Below are 16,668 nucleotides of genomic sequence, written 5' to 3'. Positions count from 1 at the left end.
AAACCATAACCAAGTCTAGAAACGAGAGATGGGCGAGTACCAATGCCAGGCATCGATATCAGGCAGATACTGATCTTATTTCAAGGCATCGGCTACTCACGGGGGATGCTGATGCCAACCACCGATACTTAATGCATCTGAAAATATCCGATATAGAGCAAGTTTTTCTTGCCAGTCGTTGGTGCTACACTGCAGCCATTTGACACATGGGAGAATCATCAGGTGTGCCAGAAAGACAGAAAGGTCTTTCTTCACAAATACCTGTCAACGTGTTAAGTGAAATTTTATGGATCATAATTCTACTGTTATCTGTACTTGGTATCGGTAACGGTGACTACTCAATAGAGAATACTGATACTGGTATCGGTCTGAAAAAAAGCGGTATCAAATATCTCTAACTGTTAGCTCGGCTTCAAACACATATTTGAAACCCCCGAGTGCCGTGTTTCAAACTCTAACCGGGCCTTGAAAACCTTCATTTGTGACTCTGAATTGATCCCCTAACTCTGGGTTTGAAACCTAACCAAGGTTTGAAAACCTAATCCTGACCTTAGACTCTTATTTAAAGCTATTTAAAAATCCTAATGGTCGCACAAAAAAAAGCAAGCCGCTATCTCGAAAATGTAGCTCTGGCTGGAAAGCACACATTTCAAACCCTAACCCAGGGAGTAGTCTGGGTCAGCCGCTGCCACGCCGATCGTACGTGCGCTGACTCTCATCGGCAAAATCCCCTCCGGCCATGCTCTGAACGCGCCCCGACGACGCGGCACTGGGAGTTGCAGATTGCGGGGTTTGAGGGTGGAATAAGATGGGAACACAACCACTTGTTAAGGTATTCGAGGCACAACACGACAGAAGGCCCTTTCAAACACGAAACTTAAATGGCCGCTCCGACTCGGCTTTCTGTGTTTGTACATATCTTCCCAGAAAAATATACTTACAGCAAATGATGCCAGGGAGGATCGGCGGAGGCACGCTGGGAGGTGAAGCCGGGAGTGGGCGGACCCGACACGGGAGGAGGCGTGTCTTCAGGTTGAGTCCTGGTCCCCCAAGTCCACGCTGAGGAAGGATACAAGCATGAGGACAACAACTCAAAGCTCGGCAAGACTGCGAATTGAAGCGCACATCTGTGTTTCGTTAACCTAAGATAGTGTTTCTCAAATAGTGGGGCGGACACCCCTAGGGGTGCGCAGTGCGATGCTGAGGGGGGCGCGTGTGACCCTAGGGAACATGCTTTTTTTCAGCCTACTACAATTAAAGTGTAATTGCACATCCACCCCAGTAGTTGGCAGTGGCGCTCTCATTGCCTATTGTGCGCAGCGAGTATCAACGCTATCATTTATAGTTGTGGCGGAGAGCGGGTGCTGGGCGCGAATTGTTTTCTTCTCGCTGGGGGGGCTTAAAATAAAATAATTGAGAAGCACTGACCTCAGATTTAGCAGAATGATTATTAAAAATAATTGAATAAAAAAATGTGTCCTTAATACAGCAAGTGCGATTTTTTTGGGGGGGTTATTTTTTCAACAAATGCAAGCAATAAATGAATCAGTCTAAAAATAATATTTTGAATGTTTGAAAAGTCAGTGTTTAATCATTTAACAACACTAATTTATGTAGATAAGCTGTCTTTCATATGTGTGGTTCATTTGCATTTATTTTAGAGCGAGTCTAACCCATAAAAGCAAAGCCTTTATATATAATCTGATGTATTATTGTAACACAGATTCATTTATTGCCTTTGTTTGTTCAAAAATAATTAAGGAGAGGACCTTGACTGATTAGCACGACGGCCAAACGGTGCGATACGGGCTTTAGGAACAAAAATCTGAACGTTTACGTCGACTTCTATGACTCATGTCTTTCAGGGAAATATTCGGAGTGTCTCGAAGTGATCCTGTGAAGAACGCAGTCATTTTCCTTATAGAGTGCAAAATATTGAGCTGGCTGAGCCCGTGCAACTGAAGTGTGTGGCAGACCCTGAAAAGACCAGCATCAAGTGGTCCCGCCGTGAGTGACCTGAGTGTTGTCGCCCTCGACAGCTAGCGCTCCCATTCGCAACACTTCACTTTGTCTCGTCACCCGTCATCGATGCCTGCCGGTTTTTATTGACACTCCACAGGCCGCCTCAAAATGAGCCTCCCAAAAAAAAAAAAAAAAAAAAAGTGATGCAAGTTTCTTTCCAACTTTGAACGCTCGGTGACTCACAAGAGAGTGTGACGTCAGTCCGGATCGCAGACAAGAAAGAACAAATGTTTGTTGTTGTTCTAATATCTGATTGTGCTGCAATGTTATGTGCGAGTCAATGCTAAAGTTGCATTTTTATTTCGCCTTCTGAGAAACAAACAATTCAATCAGATAGTTATTTCTTATAAAAAAAAAAAGACCGCTGCAAGCCCTTTACAGCGCTTGAGCCCAAATTCAGAAGCCTTGTAAGTACTTGGGAACATCTTCTCAAAAGCTTCATTTGAAAACCTAACCCTTGTTTACTGCTCTAATCATTTGAAATACCGACCTTGGCTTTAAACCAACCACATAGGACCATGCACTTCCGAGCCAGATGACAAAAATGCTAGTACGGATAAAATATGTGCAAAATCAGCGCTCTTAATATAATTCATGTGTAAGAGATATAACAAGTCCGAAGCAAACAACAAAATAACCACATACGTTATTTATTTCTGCAAGCAAAGGGCTCTCTTGCAAAAAAATGGCCATTCAAGGACGACACAAAACTGTTGAACAAGAAACCAACAAAGTACAAGAGCTCATTTCGTACATTGTCTCACAAAAATCAACTCACTCATTAAATATGATTGTCATGCATATCATTCCAAAGCCACAAAAAATATTTGGCCTTCTCACTCAAGTTGTAAGAAGTATAAGAATGTAAAAGATCCAGTGAAAGTGCAACCGAGCCCTGTCTGCCATCTAGTGGCGAATGGCGATGTTGCAACTTCAAACTAGCGTCAACCCGTGCGTGTTTGCCGTTTGGCAAACGCAGATGTAAAAATTTAACCCCAGATGGAGCCCTTATTTTGGCTCAAAACCTTTATTTGAAACCTTAATTACAGTCTACAATCTGAAACCTTAACTCTCACCCAGGGGTAGGAAAACTTTTTGATTGGCGGGCCACAATGGGTTCTAAAATTTGACAGAGGAGAAGATGGATGCAGTGTTTTGGTAACCTTACTTCATCTGAGAAAAAAAAAATACATTTAAATTTAAATGAAAGTGAGCAAAAGCATTACAACAAAATACATCTTTGACACACCACTGTATTTAGAAAATAAAACATTAACAATGTTTATTTATTTATTTTTTTTCAAGTTTGGCGGGCCGGATTAAAACGTTTAACGGGCCACATGTGGCCCCCGGGCCGTAGTTTGCTCACGCCTGCTCCAACCCCTAACTAATTTCTAGTTCTCGTTCTATAATTAGCGTTGCATTTCCCCTCTGTGATGGCATCGCAAAAACATTGCATAATATTTTGCATTTCTCGCACAAAAACACAGTTTTACCATTAGCACTCTATTCCATAAAAAAGAAGAGTAGATTTGCCCCCTAGGATCCAAAGCACATTTTCAAAATAAACTAAAAAAGGGCACAGATAACTACAGTCAGGTTTCAATCTATTGTTGGATGCATTACTTTTGGACACATAGTGAGAGATTCTCGAGAAAAAAGAAAAGCTGTCGACAAGAGCCCTCGTTGGAGCAAAGTCAATCCAATTATTTTTCCAGTCATGGGAATGATTATGACGTTCCTGAGGCAACCTTAATGAAATTAGCCGTTTGATTAGTGATTCCATGCCGAATGGTGTTCCGTCTCTGTCTTGTTAAGACGGCTAATGAAGCCGAAGACTCATGCGTGTCTTCCCCAGGTGCTGCAAAAAACTTCAACCGCCCCCCCAAAAAAAAAAAATTAAATCCCGTTTTAGCCCGTCGGTCAGGCGGTGAACAGCGGCGACACCGGCGTTATTTTCAGGAGCCCGGCAGGCTTGGGAATTGGACTCGGGTCGTCAGGAGGGCGGGCCGCGAGGGGACGCGGTCGCCAAGCTCAATAGTCTGATGGCGAAGCTAATTAAACGAGACGGGGGGGGGGCATTAATTGTGCATGTGAGTGCGTGTGTGTGTGTGTGTGTGAGAAATGACTTCTGACAAAAGGGATGACGCACACATCGGGCTGAGAAGGGGAGAAAAAAAAAAAAAAAATCGGTTGCCGGAACGCACATTGTCATTCCGGATACCCGCCGCTGCTTCCATGGTTACGCAGAAGTGCTTAAATGCGGGAACACGGCGTACACTCGGCATGAAAACACACAAACGGCGCCTCGGTGAAGCATGTTCATGGGCATCTTTATTGTTTTCAAGATTTCAAACATTTTGCGGGATTCTTAGAAAATGCCTGACACGCTCGCAATAAAATACCTCGAAGATCAAGAATTACAGCACACTTAACACACTTTTGCTGAAATTAACCCATTTTTAGGGACTGTTGATTAGAGAGTCTGCCTTTGGTTACCATGACGGGGGAAGAGTGGAAGCATCATACTTGATGAGTGGGCACTAGGTTGTGAGTCAATTTTATCTTTAATCATGGGCGTGTGATGGTAAAAAAAAAAAAAGCCTCGGACAGATGCGCATATTTATTTACCCTCAAGTGGGCAGTCCACAGACCCGACTGCTCGTAAAAATCAATTGAAGTCAATTTTCAATGATATGCCCCCTTTAACAAAAAACTTTTTCTTTCCCTCAAGGAGCATCATTTTGGACAGGTGAAGTAGAACAGTTGACAAAGTCGACCCGCTCGACACGGAAGGGGAGCTGAGGGAGCGACGTGAGGCCTTGTTTTTTGGACTTTGCTGTCTTTTTAGTTATGCGTGGATGAAGAACGACAAAGTGATGCCAATGTTTTCATGCTTGGCAAAACTCACGACCGCTCAACAGTGACTGACTGCACTTGACCCCAAGTTGTGTTCAGCAATGATGGAAAAACTCAAAAGATGGCACGAGTAATTTAATGACAAAGAGTTGCTCCTCTTTTTTTCTATCCTGTGACAGCTTGAGCTTCTAATCACGTCCTGACTGGCTCCGGTTGAGTTTCACGCCACAATCACGAAGTCGACTGAAGTGGATGTTGACACCCACATGACTTGCGCTGGATTTGCGATGATTATTGCAATGTGCGTATGATTTGATAAATCTGAAGTATTAAGTCCTCTGTTATCAGCGCTGAAATTCAGCTTTTTGATCAAGATTTTGTTTAAAGTCTCACAGCCGATAACTTCTGTGAACTATTTATGTAAATTTTCAAAAATTCATGAGCACATCTATATTTCTGCCCACTTCAACCTCTTAAATTATCCGAAGCCAATATTTTTTATTTTAAACTATTATGAGGTTGCCTCGTCTGCCTTTAGTGAACGCATATGGAGAGGAGGACATTGAACGCCCAAAATAAACCAAAATATTCGGACGATTTTAGACTAATATTCTAATATTCACATTCACATACACATTCAATTTGGTAAAAATGGATCGCAATTTTCTGTCGTCAAGCATGTAACCAAAGCTGCTTTTCAATTTACTATTTCCTTAAAAGCCACCCAAAATAAATAAATAAATAAATTAAAAAAATCAACTTCACCTCATCTTTTGACATCCCTGCCATGTTTTTGGCCTTTGTCACAATGAAAGGCGAGTGAGAAAAATCAACAGCATGCAAATGAGGAAATTATGATATGAAAAGATAATTAGCAGCAGCGACGTGTTTCAGGGGGAAGACAGAGGCCAGCATGTGACGCAAAGGCGGCTTAATTGGCTCTGCACAACTTGAAAATGCAAACGCGTTGGGGTCTCGCCCCCCTGCTCTTCTTGCTGCACACGGGAAGGCGACGTGCGTGTGATGACAACGTGGGCGAAAGGATTCACAATCTTGGAATGATTTGGAAAAATAATCAAATTGATTTTTTTCCCCGCCTTCATATTGCAATTTAATATGAAATTAGTTATTCAAGGTCCCATGTATTTTTTTTTTTTTAAAAACAAGCAATAAATAAATCTCTATTTCAAAAAAGCAACATCAGATTTATGATATTAATGACATTCATTTTTTGGTCTTTAGGCAAAAATTTCTAATGAAGGTCAGTTAGTTTATTTATCTATATGAATTAGAGTCTATAAAATTACTGAACACCTTTTAGAGTTGTTACCTTCCAAAAACTTTGATTTGCAGTCTTTCAAGTTTTCACAAACTCACAAAATTCCACCAAACCAAAGTGTGGCACCAACATAAATCAAAAGTCGTATTACGATAAGAACGCAAACAAATCCCTGGCTTTATCGCTTGTCTCGTCAAACGATGGCATGTAAACATGTGAACTACACTTATCCAAACACTACATAAACAAATACATAAAATAAAAATATATATAAAAAAATAAAATAAAGTCTACCGGAGGAAATGAAGCAGTCCCCCCAAATTGAAGACTTTGCCATTTGAAAAGTGCATTCGACTACATCGCGATGTTGATTTGAATTTGAAAAGACTGGCTAAAGTATAAATATTAATTCAACTCCATTCTATTGTGAATTGGCTCGTCGCCATGGCAACGGCCTGACATGTCTCTCTGACCCTGGCAAAAGACTCACTCTGTTTTTAAAAAACATTTTTGACACTGAGAGGCCATTAGGACCATAAAAGCGCCCGTTCAAGTTTTGCCCCCCATGATCCTAATCGACCAATCAATCGAAATCTCAAATGCAGTTCAATTTATATCTCTCTTTTTATTTTAATTGTTTTTTTTTTTTTTATGTTGAGCTTGAGGTTGAAAAAAAAATTTGCTGAATCATTTTCACAAGTAGCGAGTGGAAAGTTCCGGTGCAGAGCAAAAGCAAAAAAAATAAAAAAATAAAGAAATAATCAAGTCTAATTGATACCTGTAACATCTACTTGAGTACTTGAGTATTTAAAACGTACTTCTCGCGGCTCACGCAGCAACTCTGTCTCATTTCCGCTGCCAACATCCACAGAGCTGAAGTTTTGCCATTTTTAAAATTGCTTATTTCTTTCGCCCACAAAGCGAGATATTTTTTTTTCCATACATTTGCCTGGGACGACTTTTAGCACGCCGCAGGAAAGGAATGAAAGTGTGAAATGGATTCAATTTAACTGTGGCATGTGGCAGTGGGAGTGAGCGAGTCAAACTGACAGGCAGCAGCAGCGTAAGCGTACCACAACTGTGACACTTTTTTTTTTTTAAACCTATCGGGAGCAAAACGTCTTCCCGAATGAAACATTTCACGTTACAGCTCCTTTAGAACGATAAGTAGCGCACACCTTGACTGCTGTCTAAATATAACCACTATGCAGTCTCATAGAGCCGCAAACGTTGTCCAGGCTGTATTAGACTTCACAAAAAAAAAAACACACGAATAACAATGAAGCAGAATATAAAAAATAAATAAATATATAAATAACCATTTTTGCCACTTTTTTTGCTTTAATTCACTATCCATTGTTCTTCTCCTTCTGGTGTGTACACCGTGGCCACCTGGTGGCTTCTGGAAATATTGCATGTCTCAATAAGACATTTAAATGTGTGATTCATCGCAGAGGATAAAGAATACAAGCCGGTGACGTGACAGACTGAACTCCTCAACTTTGAAATGTGAAGTTAGCATCGATGCTTCCTTCGAAAGGGAAAATGGCACGGTCCACCAATTGTTTTTCCCTCAAAGTGATTTAAACACAAACATAAAATAAAGATTCTACGATGGAAAGCTAAATCAGGGGCATGTGAAAAGCAGACGTGATAGGAGCTTGGCGGGGCAGAGGGGTCTAAAGCCGGCCTTAATACTTCTGAATAATTCCTGAACGTCGGTGCAACTGTTGCTTCAAAAAAAGAAATAAATAAAATGAAAAAAGCGGCAAGAGTATACGAAATAAAATATAACGTCAAATAATGTGGTTGCAAGCATGTTTCAAATGCTATTGAAGCAGATTTGTCCAGTAATTATACACTATCGAGGGTAAGGTTTAATGAGGTGAGCTTTGGACTAAAAACAAGATGAATGAATAATCGCATTTTGGAGCTGGTGTATAATTAGAAGAAGTAAGGAGACTCATTATTTATGCGTTATACTGAAGACCGATTGTAATCTGGTGCATCTGTTGTGCCCGAAAGCAAAGCCGCTTTTCACACGTTTGAAACAGGGCTGCCCGGGGTCATGAATAAACATGACTGGTCCTTATTAATAATGCATCCGCAGCTCTTTTCAGCAAATGCTGAATTGGAGATGTCCTCTCGTGTGTTCCTGGCAGCTAGTTACCGCAACATGAAGACAATGCCATGTCTGATGTGACGACACCTTACAACTGGGACGACAACAACGCCGCCCAACACATTTGTACGACATTTGTGAATCAGTGAATAAGTACTTTTTGCTTTTTTCCCGCCGATTCTGACTCTCACTCTCACTCTCACTCTCACTCTCTCTCTCTCTCTCTCTCTCTCTCTCTCTCTCTCTCTCTCTCTCTCTCTCTCTCTCTCTCTCTCTCTCTCTCTCTCTCTCTCTCTCTCTCTCTCTCTCTCTCTCTCTCTCTCTCTCTCTCTCACTCTCACTCTCACTCTCACTCTCACTCTCACTCTCACTCTCACTCTCACTCTCACTCTCACTCTCACTCTCACTCTCACTCTCACTCTCACTCTCACTCTCACTCTCACTCTCACTCTCTCTCTCTCTCTCTCTCTCTCTCTCTCTCTCTCTCTCTCTCTCTCTCTCTCTCTCTCTCTCTCTCTCTCTCTCTCTCTCTCTCTCTCTCTCTCTCTCTCTCATTTTATATTTTAGGTTCAGCAACAGGTAGATAGTTTTTTTCCCGACAAAATCATAGCTAAGAATTATTTTTAAAAGTCAAGCCGGAAAACTAAATATCAAAATATCTCATGAAGCCGATGTGCAAGAAAAAAAAATGTTAAGACATTTTTTAAATCAGCATAAAATATATGTTTAGGTACAGGTAAAGCCATCTCAAATTTGCTGTTATTCGTTAATCGTTTTAAGGATCACAGAAAACCGTGCATGTGCATTTTGTCATTAGGACCCGTGCGTTATTCACTCAGAAAATGCTAAAAATAAATGCTCAAAATGGTTTTGCGATTAACCTTAAAGCTAATTATCTCAAGCAAATGCACCCGGAAATGAGTGTGTCAATGCACACGTGATGAAGACTCTCCCTAACTTCTACTGACAACCCAGGCTAAACTTAGCTCAGCGGAGAAAAAAAAAATGATCAAAATTAGAAATGGGATTTGGTGAAAAAAAAATTGCTCTTGTATTTTCAGGCCATGTCATGCATGGATAATGATTTACAACGTCTTGTCGTCAGTACACCTCCCTTTAAAAAAAAAAAAGAAAAAATTCAGACTCTATAAACTGCTAACACTCACACAGGGAATTAAGAAACTCACTGTCGTAAGTTGGATCCAGAATCCCAAACAGGAAGAAAACAATCTCTCTCTCGCTCTCTCTCGTTCCCTCTCAGTGTCAGAGCAGATTTGGTCAGTTCTAGAAGAAGAAAAAAAATGTAATCATAAACAGTCCGACGCTGAATCAGCTCAGACGCTAATAAATGCAAAACAATTCCAGTTGGCGGCCGAGGAGACAAAACACTCCCGAATCGATGCTTTTTTTGCTTTGTGGAAACTTTTTACTCACCCCGAGGAGCAAACTATACTTATTTTTATTTCTTAACTTGAAAACGCTTCGTGGCTCCCCCCCCCCTTGTTGCTCCTTTGCAGCATCTCGGGAGTGATTATGAAATAAACACTTAACGAACAATGTAAAAGGGGAGGAGGGGAGGTGCGAGGCGGTCCTTCTTGCTTTCATTTTTCCACTTACGTGCAAATCCATTATTTTTATGGCATTCATTTTGGGCGTGCTCACACAAATCCACATATTGCTGCATTTTTGTTGATTTCTATTGTATTGTGCCAGGTGGCCGGTCAGTGGGGCCGGTAACGTATTATTAAATAAGGCGCTAATGTGATAGCATCTATGGCAGAGTGTCAGAGAGTTTACACACATTTAAGGCGATATAAGGCAGAAACAGAGGAAAAACAAATATCCGTTTTAACAGCAGCTAAATTCGAATACCAGCAGGCGCGCCATGAAAGTGCGCACACACACACACACACATCGCCAAAATCAATACCAATACTTTTCAATAATTGAGATAGATGAATTATCTAATTGAAATGTCTCAATTAATCTTCATTCGATCTGAGTGTGTTTTTCATTTTTTTGTCTAATTATTAAACCTTTCAAAGCCAAGACAATTAGTATCAGGCGAGATTGGCAACATGGAGATCACCCGTTTGACAAAACTAGCGTTTCCAAGAGCTAAACTGAAACTACGGCATCAATCTTTTCGTGCTACTGTCCATCCGATATTGATATCGTCTTGGTATAATTATTATCGATATTTGGATCAACCTGCCCAACACTAGAAGGCAGCGTGAATCAATGTCGAATGATTTGACATTACATGAAAGTGTGAGTAACTTAATTGAGTGGTTATTATGATTATTCCATTTCATCTCCTTCTGCTTTAAGCAACTTGTTCACTGGAGGCAACATAAAACAATCATGAAGACACAAAGAAGACATTCACAACTACTGGAAGTGACTCAGTAACTTGTGTCGTTTTCCCCAGAGGATAAAGAATATATCCCTTCCAGCATTGTGATATTGCCTGTTCACATTCGAATGCAATATCTGTGGTTAAAGGAATATCGGAAACTATCAATGCGATCTTCCTGTTAATAGCAATTTGCATTGTGTTAGCATCAAGCTAGTGGAAGGACAAACGTGTTCGTGCGGAAGTGTGGAAAACAAAATGCTTTTGCAAAAAAAAAATAACAAATAAACAACCTGTAGGAAATGATTGCATATTAATTTGAAATATTGAAGGGAAGGTTTTTCCAAATCATTCACCCCTTGTCTAAATGTTGACCATCACTGGTGTCTCAATCAACTAACTTGAGAAACAAAACTGGCCTCTTTTCCTTCCTTCTCGTCACATCTGCATTGCAAGTTTAGCCCGGGTTGTCGGCAGCCCCGCGGGGGGAGTACGCTTTGCTGAGACCATTAAATGTGTAGAGACGGAAAAAAAAAAAAAAGAAAAAACGAAAGGACTCCGTTTAGAGTTCGTTTAGAGGCCCGCATGTGCCACTGATGCTTGGCTTTGCTTTTGTGAAGCCGTGGGGAGGCTGTGTTCGTCGGACTGCCTCGCCCGCCTTTGCTGCCCAGTGGCAGTTCATCACTCACAAGCTCCGCAACTGCGAGAGGAGGGGAGGGTCGGGTGAGCTACAACGCAAGGGTAGAGGGGGGAACGAGAGTGGCAACATCTAATCGAGAAAGAACTGTCAAAGGGTATAAATTATTTGGAATGTTATTGGAGCAATGTGCTTATTATTGTGCTTGGAGTTTGCACTGCTGTAAACTTGCTCTGCAAACTCCAAGCACAAAAATAAACACAAATAGGGCAGGGTATCGATTCAAATTTCCAAAATCGATTCCAATCGATATACAAGGGGGCTGATTCGATTTTCCATTCACTTTGATTGAGTTTCGATTCAATCGAGGCTTTTGCAGTACCGATTTTTCTTTCATATGAAAGGCATTCTCAGAAGAACCAATGCCGCCGACTTCGCTGCTTTTGCCATTTTGTTTTGATACGCTACTTTCGCTGAGTGACAATATATCGCGTGACGTGAGAAGTCGTGAAAATTTATGGGGGAAAAGACATTATTTAAAGTAGCAATATATGGTTTTATGAATCGATATCGGGCTGTGAAAAGGAATATCGATTCAAATAGATTTGATTAAAACCAGCAATATACACAAAATAGTCAATTTTATGCCAATGGGCAATTATATTTTTAGTAGTTATTCTAGTTTGTGAGTGTCGCTTTTTTTTTTTTTTCACAAAAATTTTTAAAAAGCTTAAAGGAATACTTTTTGACAGTGACTTAGGCCTCGGAACCATGGAGTAAAACTAAATATTTGATTGCCATTAATTGTCAGTTATCTTTTAGTATTTTTAGTGGACAACTTTTCTTTTTCTTTTTTTTTTTAAATGTTATATTTTTAATGTGTAACGTGAACAAAACGTGCCGGCTAAAAAGAGCTCCATGCAGTGTCCACTTTAATGACAACTTTGGACTTTGAAGTTACCGCAGTGAAATAAAAGATCAGCGTGTCGTCCTTGAAAATTAAAGTCAAGAGGCTGGCCTGGAGAGACGTTCTTACACTTCTCATTAGCATGTTGGATAAACTTCTCTCCATCGCCCACTTTGATGGAATTATCTGGGGCTCTGTGCGCAGAAACAGATGCTGCAAGCCGCGGCGTTTGTGCACTGAGGGGCTCCAAGAAATCTTTCAGCTACGCCCACGCACTCGCTGCTGTTACCAGCACAAAATAAAACAAAACAAGTGTGCCCAGAAGAGAGCAGACCACCGCCAAGGAAACAAAAGTGGTGTACTCCTCTCTATGAACATGCCTTGAACACTTTGAAAAACAAAATCTTCTCCATGCCACAAGGTTTTATTTTCTAATCTCTTTAATTAAAAGCACTTAGAGGACGCAAGAAGACAGAATTTGGAAAGAGGGGGATCGGCAAACAAAAGCAGAAAAACACAAGTCCTAAATCCCAAGTAATGCACAGACAGAAGCGACAGAAACAAACGGAGCTGAGGTGAAAATCGCTTTTGCGAAGATGTCTTTTCGTCCTTGTCGTGTGTTCATTTGTACGGTGTCGAGCTGTAAATAAAGGGAAGCGGTTTTCTAAAAACGTCCCGCCTGTTGACTGGGGTGAGGGACCACTCTTAAGTTCTGTATTGGGTGAAACAGTTGAGTATGCAGTCTTCAATGGCAAAGAACGAGACTTAACAAACTTAAGTAAAAAAAAGGACAATTGACTCCCAATTCTACTCCTGTCCTTCATATCGCAGTAAAAATAATTGACAATACAAAGTGAGGGCCAAGTGCTCCACACCAAAAATGAAAGACTTTATCACAATCAGTACTGTTCATTAAAATCAGTTGTGTACTTTTGGGTAATCGTGTCTGGAAAACACTCAGTTGCTAACCAAAACAGCAGCACCTACTAGAGTTTAGAAACAATCTCTGGGCTGTACCATCACGCAGGGAAACACACAGATGGACACAAAACTCCCACACTCATTCACTGATAGACACACAAACACCCACACACACAAATTTACCAACACACATGCAGGAAATCACACGTACACGCACAAGCCCACACACACACACTAGCCCACACGCCTACACAAACATAAAACTAGTACCAACACAAAGAAAAACATATGTATTGACATAACCTTCACACGCTCTCACACACACACACACGCACACCCCCACGTACGCACACGCAAATTTACCTACATGCACACATAAACGCACACAAACACACATTTCCCTCCCACATTCACACACGTACGCACAAAAATTATCAATATGTACGAAAACACAAAGATTAACATAAACCTCGCACACACACACAAAAAAATGACAAAACATGCACAAAAACACAGGGATTGACAATCCTCCCAACACGCGCACACATGCTTATTTACACACATACAGACTCACACACACACTCACTTGCTCATGCTATTATTTTTATTATTACTATTAAAACACACGGATGGACAACACTCGCACACACACACACGCACACCCCCACACACACACACAAACAGCTGGAGCCCAGACATGACTCATGCACACTGCCCCGCGCCCATACATGTGCCCCAGTAACCCCAGCGAGCGAACAGTTTGCTGCAGAAGGGAGTCGGCACGTCGCCTCTCAGTTGAGGGAGGCGAAAGGTCGAGCGTGGCGGCGCTCGAAAGCGGCGGTGCTCCTCATCTGGCTTGCCCGTGGACAAAAAAAAGGCCCGGCCAGTGTGTTGGCGTGCGAGGCATGCACACGCCGCAATTCAAACAGGCCGCTCTGTCCTCCTTCATCCGACACCCCACCGCGTGAAGAATGTCTTAAAACAAAGTGGCCAGCAAAATATAATAAAGAACCCCGCCCACCTATCAGGTTTTAAAATAAAATGTCAGCCCTATTCTAGTGGGATTAACGCACAGTGTGCAGCGGTGTCTTGAGATATGAATTTAATTCATTCAGAGACTCCACTTGTAAATCATGATATTCCAAACAAAATCAGCTTTTCTCCATTAAAATCAATGCAAAAAAAAAACAAGTAATAAACCATTCAACCCCACAGCACCGCTGATAAAAAAAAATTCATTTGTTTTCTACTTTTTTTTAAAATAAACAACATAATTAAATAGAATAATTAAGCAATTTTATTTAATTCATTGTACTCCTCCTTTTGGTGTGCCGGCCTTGGCCACAGGGGGGCAGTATAACACTCACCACTACTACTTGCAACGCTTCAGTAAACTGCAACCATACTAGACATTTTTTTGCAGAGGATAAAGAATACATGACTACATATATACATACCACTATACATGAGTATTGTGACTGTGCACATGTGTTGCCCCAACGAGATAAGTAATCAATTGTCATTTTCTGGGGACAGATGCACACACCTAAAAGATATCATTCACTACGGATAACAAAAATAACTGTAATTCCACAAGTGTGTATCAGTGTGATAGCCATTTGCATTAATCAGTGCCCAAGTGGCTTTCACTTTCAAAAAGGTTGGAGACCCGCCTTTATCCTCTCATCTATGTTTAAAAAAATGTATGGCTGGAATTCTATGAGAGTAAAACACACTGACTGACTGTGTGTGTGCACATTTCAGCGTGCTGTATAAGCGAGATGAGGCAATGTACCTCTCCAAAGATGAGCGTCCTTACAGCTTGAGGCCAAATCAGCAAGCAACACTACTGATGAGGTGCATGCAAAAAAAAAAAGGAGGGGGAAAAAAAAAACGGTAATCTGAGATCATAGCAGAGCACTAACGCCCCCCAGTGGCATCTAGGGAGTATGAAAACACCTGTAGGCTTAATCATGCCATGCCATCCAAGGCTGTGTGGTAAAACCAGATGTGGATGCAGTGGAGTCGTTTTGATTGACAGCTTCCAAATTAATCCCGGGGCGGTAGCGGAGGCAGCATCATTTCACCTCATCTTCCCTCTCTTTGCTCCCTTGCTCGCTCGGAGCGGCTGGCATCCCGTAAAAATTCTGTGAAGCCAAGCGGGAGGGGGAGACGGACTAGCACCACACTCCATCTGAATTCAAAAAGGCTACGAAAAGGCGAGCAGTGATGGCAAAAAGGGAAGTGGGGGAGGGATGAGTAGCGATGACCATAGAACCGAAAATGGAATCAGTCCCAAAGGAGATGAGTCTGCTCACTACAATATGAGCAATACAATTAATGACATGTCAGTTACTACCTACATAACAGATGTGCAAGTCTCAAGTCGTAGCCTTCAAGTCACAAGCAAGTGCCGAATCACTGTAGGGAAAAAAAATCAAACAAGTCAAGTCGCCACCAAATTTTAAGCATGTCATGTCAAAAAATCTTGCTCAGTCGCAACACATTGAGTGATGATAAAGAATGCATTAATCACACTACAAAAAAGAACAAAAAAGAAAAACAACTTAATTTATGAATATCTACAGTTAAATTATTTAGAAGGGTGCATGTTATTTTTCCATACTAACGTTTTTATGAGTGTCACACCGTTAATGTGGTGATAAATATTGAAATATACTGAATGTGGGAGTAAACGTGCATGTATAATCAGTAGTTTTAAAAACGTCATATTTTGTTTTTGGTGGCAATTTTTTCTCAAATGTGTTGGTTAATGAGGTTCATTAACTGTGTACATTTGAGGTTGATGTTAGGTTGACGTTGACGCGTATTAGTTTGAGGGGGGCTTGCCACATCAAATATGGCAGACACGCTCACGACCAGAAAAGTACTGTATGTTTAGACGCTATTTAAAGATGTCAGCGTTTAAATGATATTAACTGTTTTTAGATAAGTCTCCACGGTGTCTTATCTATTCTTTTATTGTCTTCTCAATTAAATGCAGAACCGATATGTTAATAATTTATCTGTTATTTATGAGCTGAACTGCTGAGCTAATCTTGCTAGCTGAGCTACTGTCGGATAGCCACCTGTTCACAATATCGCTAGCTAAACTGTAACGTTAGCTTACCTGTCTTTGCGGGTTTTGTTATGATGAATGGAATTAGATGTTGTCGCTGTTGTGTCATTGTTCCGTACGATGCAAGCCAAGCGTTTTGCCATTCTTTTCCATCGACTAGACACTAGATAATCCATTTATTCAAATGATTGATCCTCGAAGTTGCTCCCATCGCAACAAGTAACTGGGTTGCCAGGTTGGCGTGATTGAAACAAAACCCGCTTTTGTTTCATTTTCTTTCTTGCTTTCCTTAACATGATAAACTGTTAAAATTCCGATTTCAATCAATAAACCAGATGACTTTAGATGAGTTCAAGTCGAGTTGCTTGGACAAATATTAAGTCAAGTCGTTCCTATGTTTGACAAGTCGCAAATCCTAAAAAGTCTTGACTCGAGTCCCCCATTTCTGCTTATTTTACTAATTACACCAATTAATTTCCTCAAGGG

General features: G+C 41.0%; 1 long non-coding RNA gene across 1 annotated transcript; it reads right to left on the bottom strand.

The window, feature by feature from the left end:
- Positions 1 to 939: 939 nt before the first annotated feature.
- LOC148330179 (uncharacterized) lies at positions 940 to 16,380 on the bottom strand. The gene is made up of 3 exons (XR_015845033.1): positions 16,234 to 16,380; positions 9,470 to 9,566; positions 940 to 1,059 (listed from the first exon to the last, which is right to left on the bottom strand). It is a non-coding gene; the product is annotated as an uncharacterized LOC148330179 (long non-coding RNA).
- Positions 16,381 to 16,668: the final 288 nt, after the last annotated feature.

This window comes from Idiotropiscis lumnitzeri, chromosome 9, assembly GCF_059441095.1.
Source record: "Idiotropiscis lumnitzeri isolate Australia: NSW breed Sydney's pygmy pipehorse chromosome 9, RoL_Ilum_1.0, whole genome shotgun sequence".
Classification (NCBI taxonomy): Eukaryota; Metazoa; Chordata; class Actinopteri; order Syngnathiformes; family Syngnathidae; genus Idiotropiscis; species Idiotropiscis lumnitzeri.
Note: the sequence above shows the minus strand (reverse complement) of the source record. Positions and strands in the feature narration are given on the sequence as shown.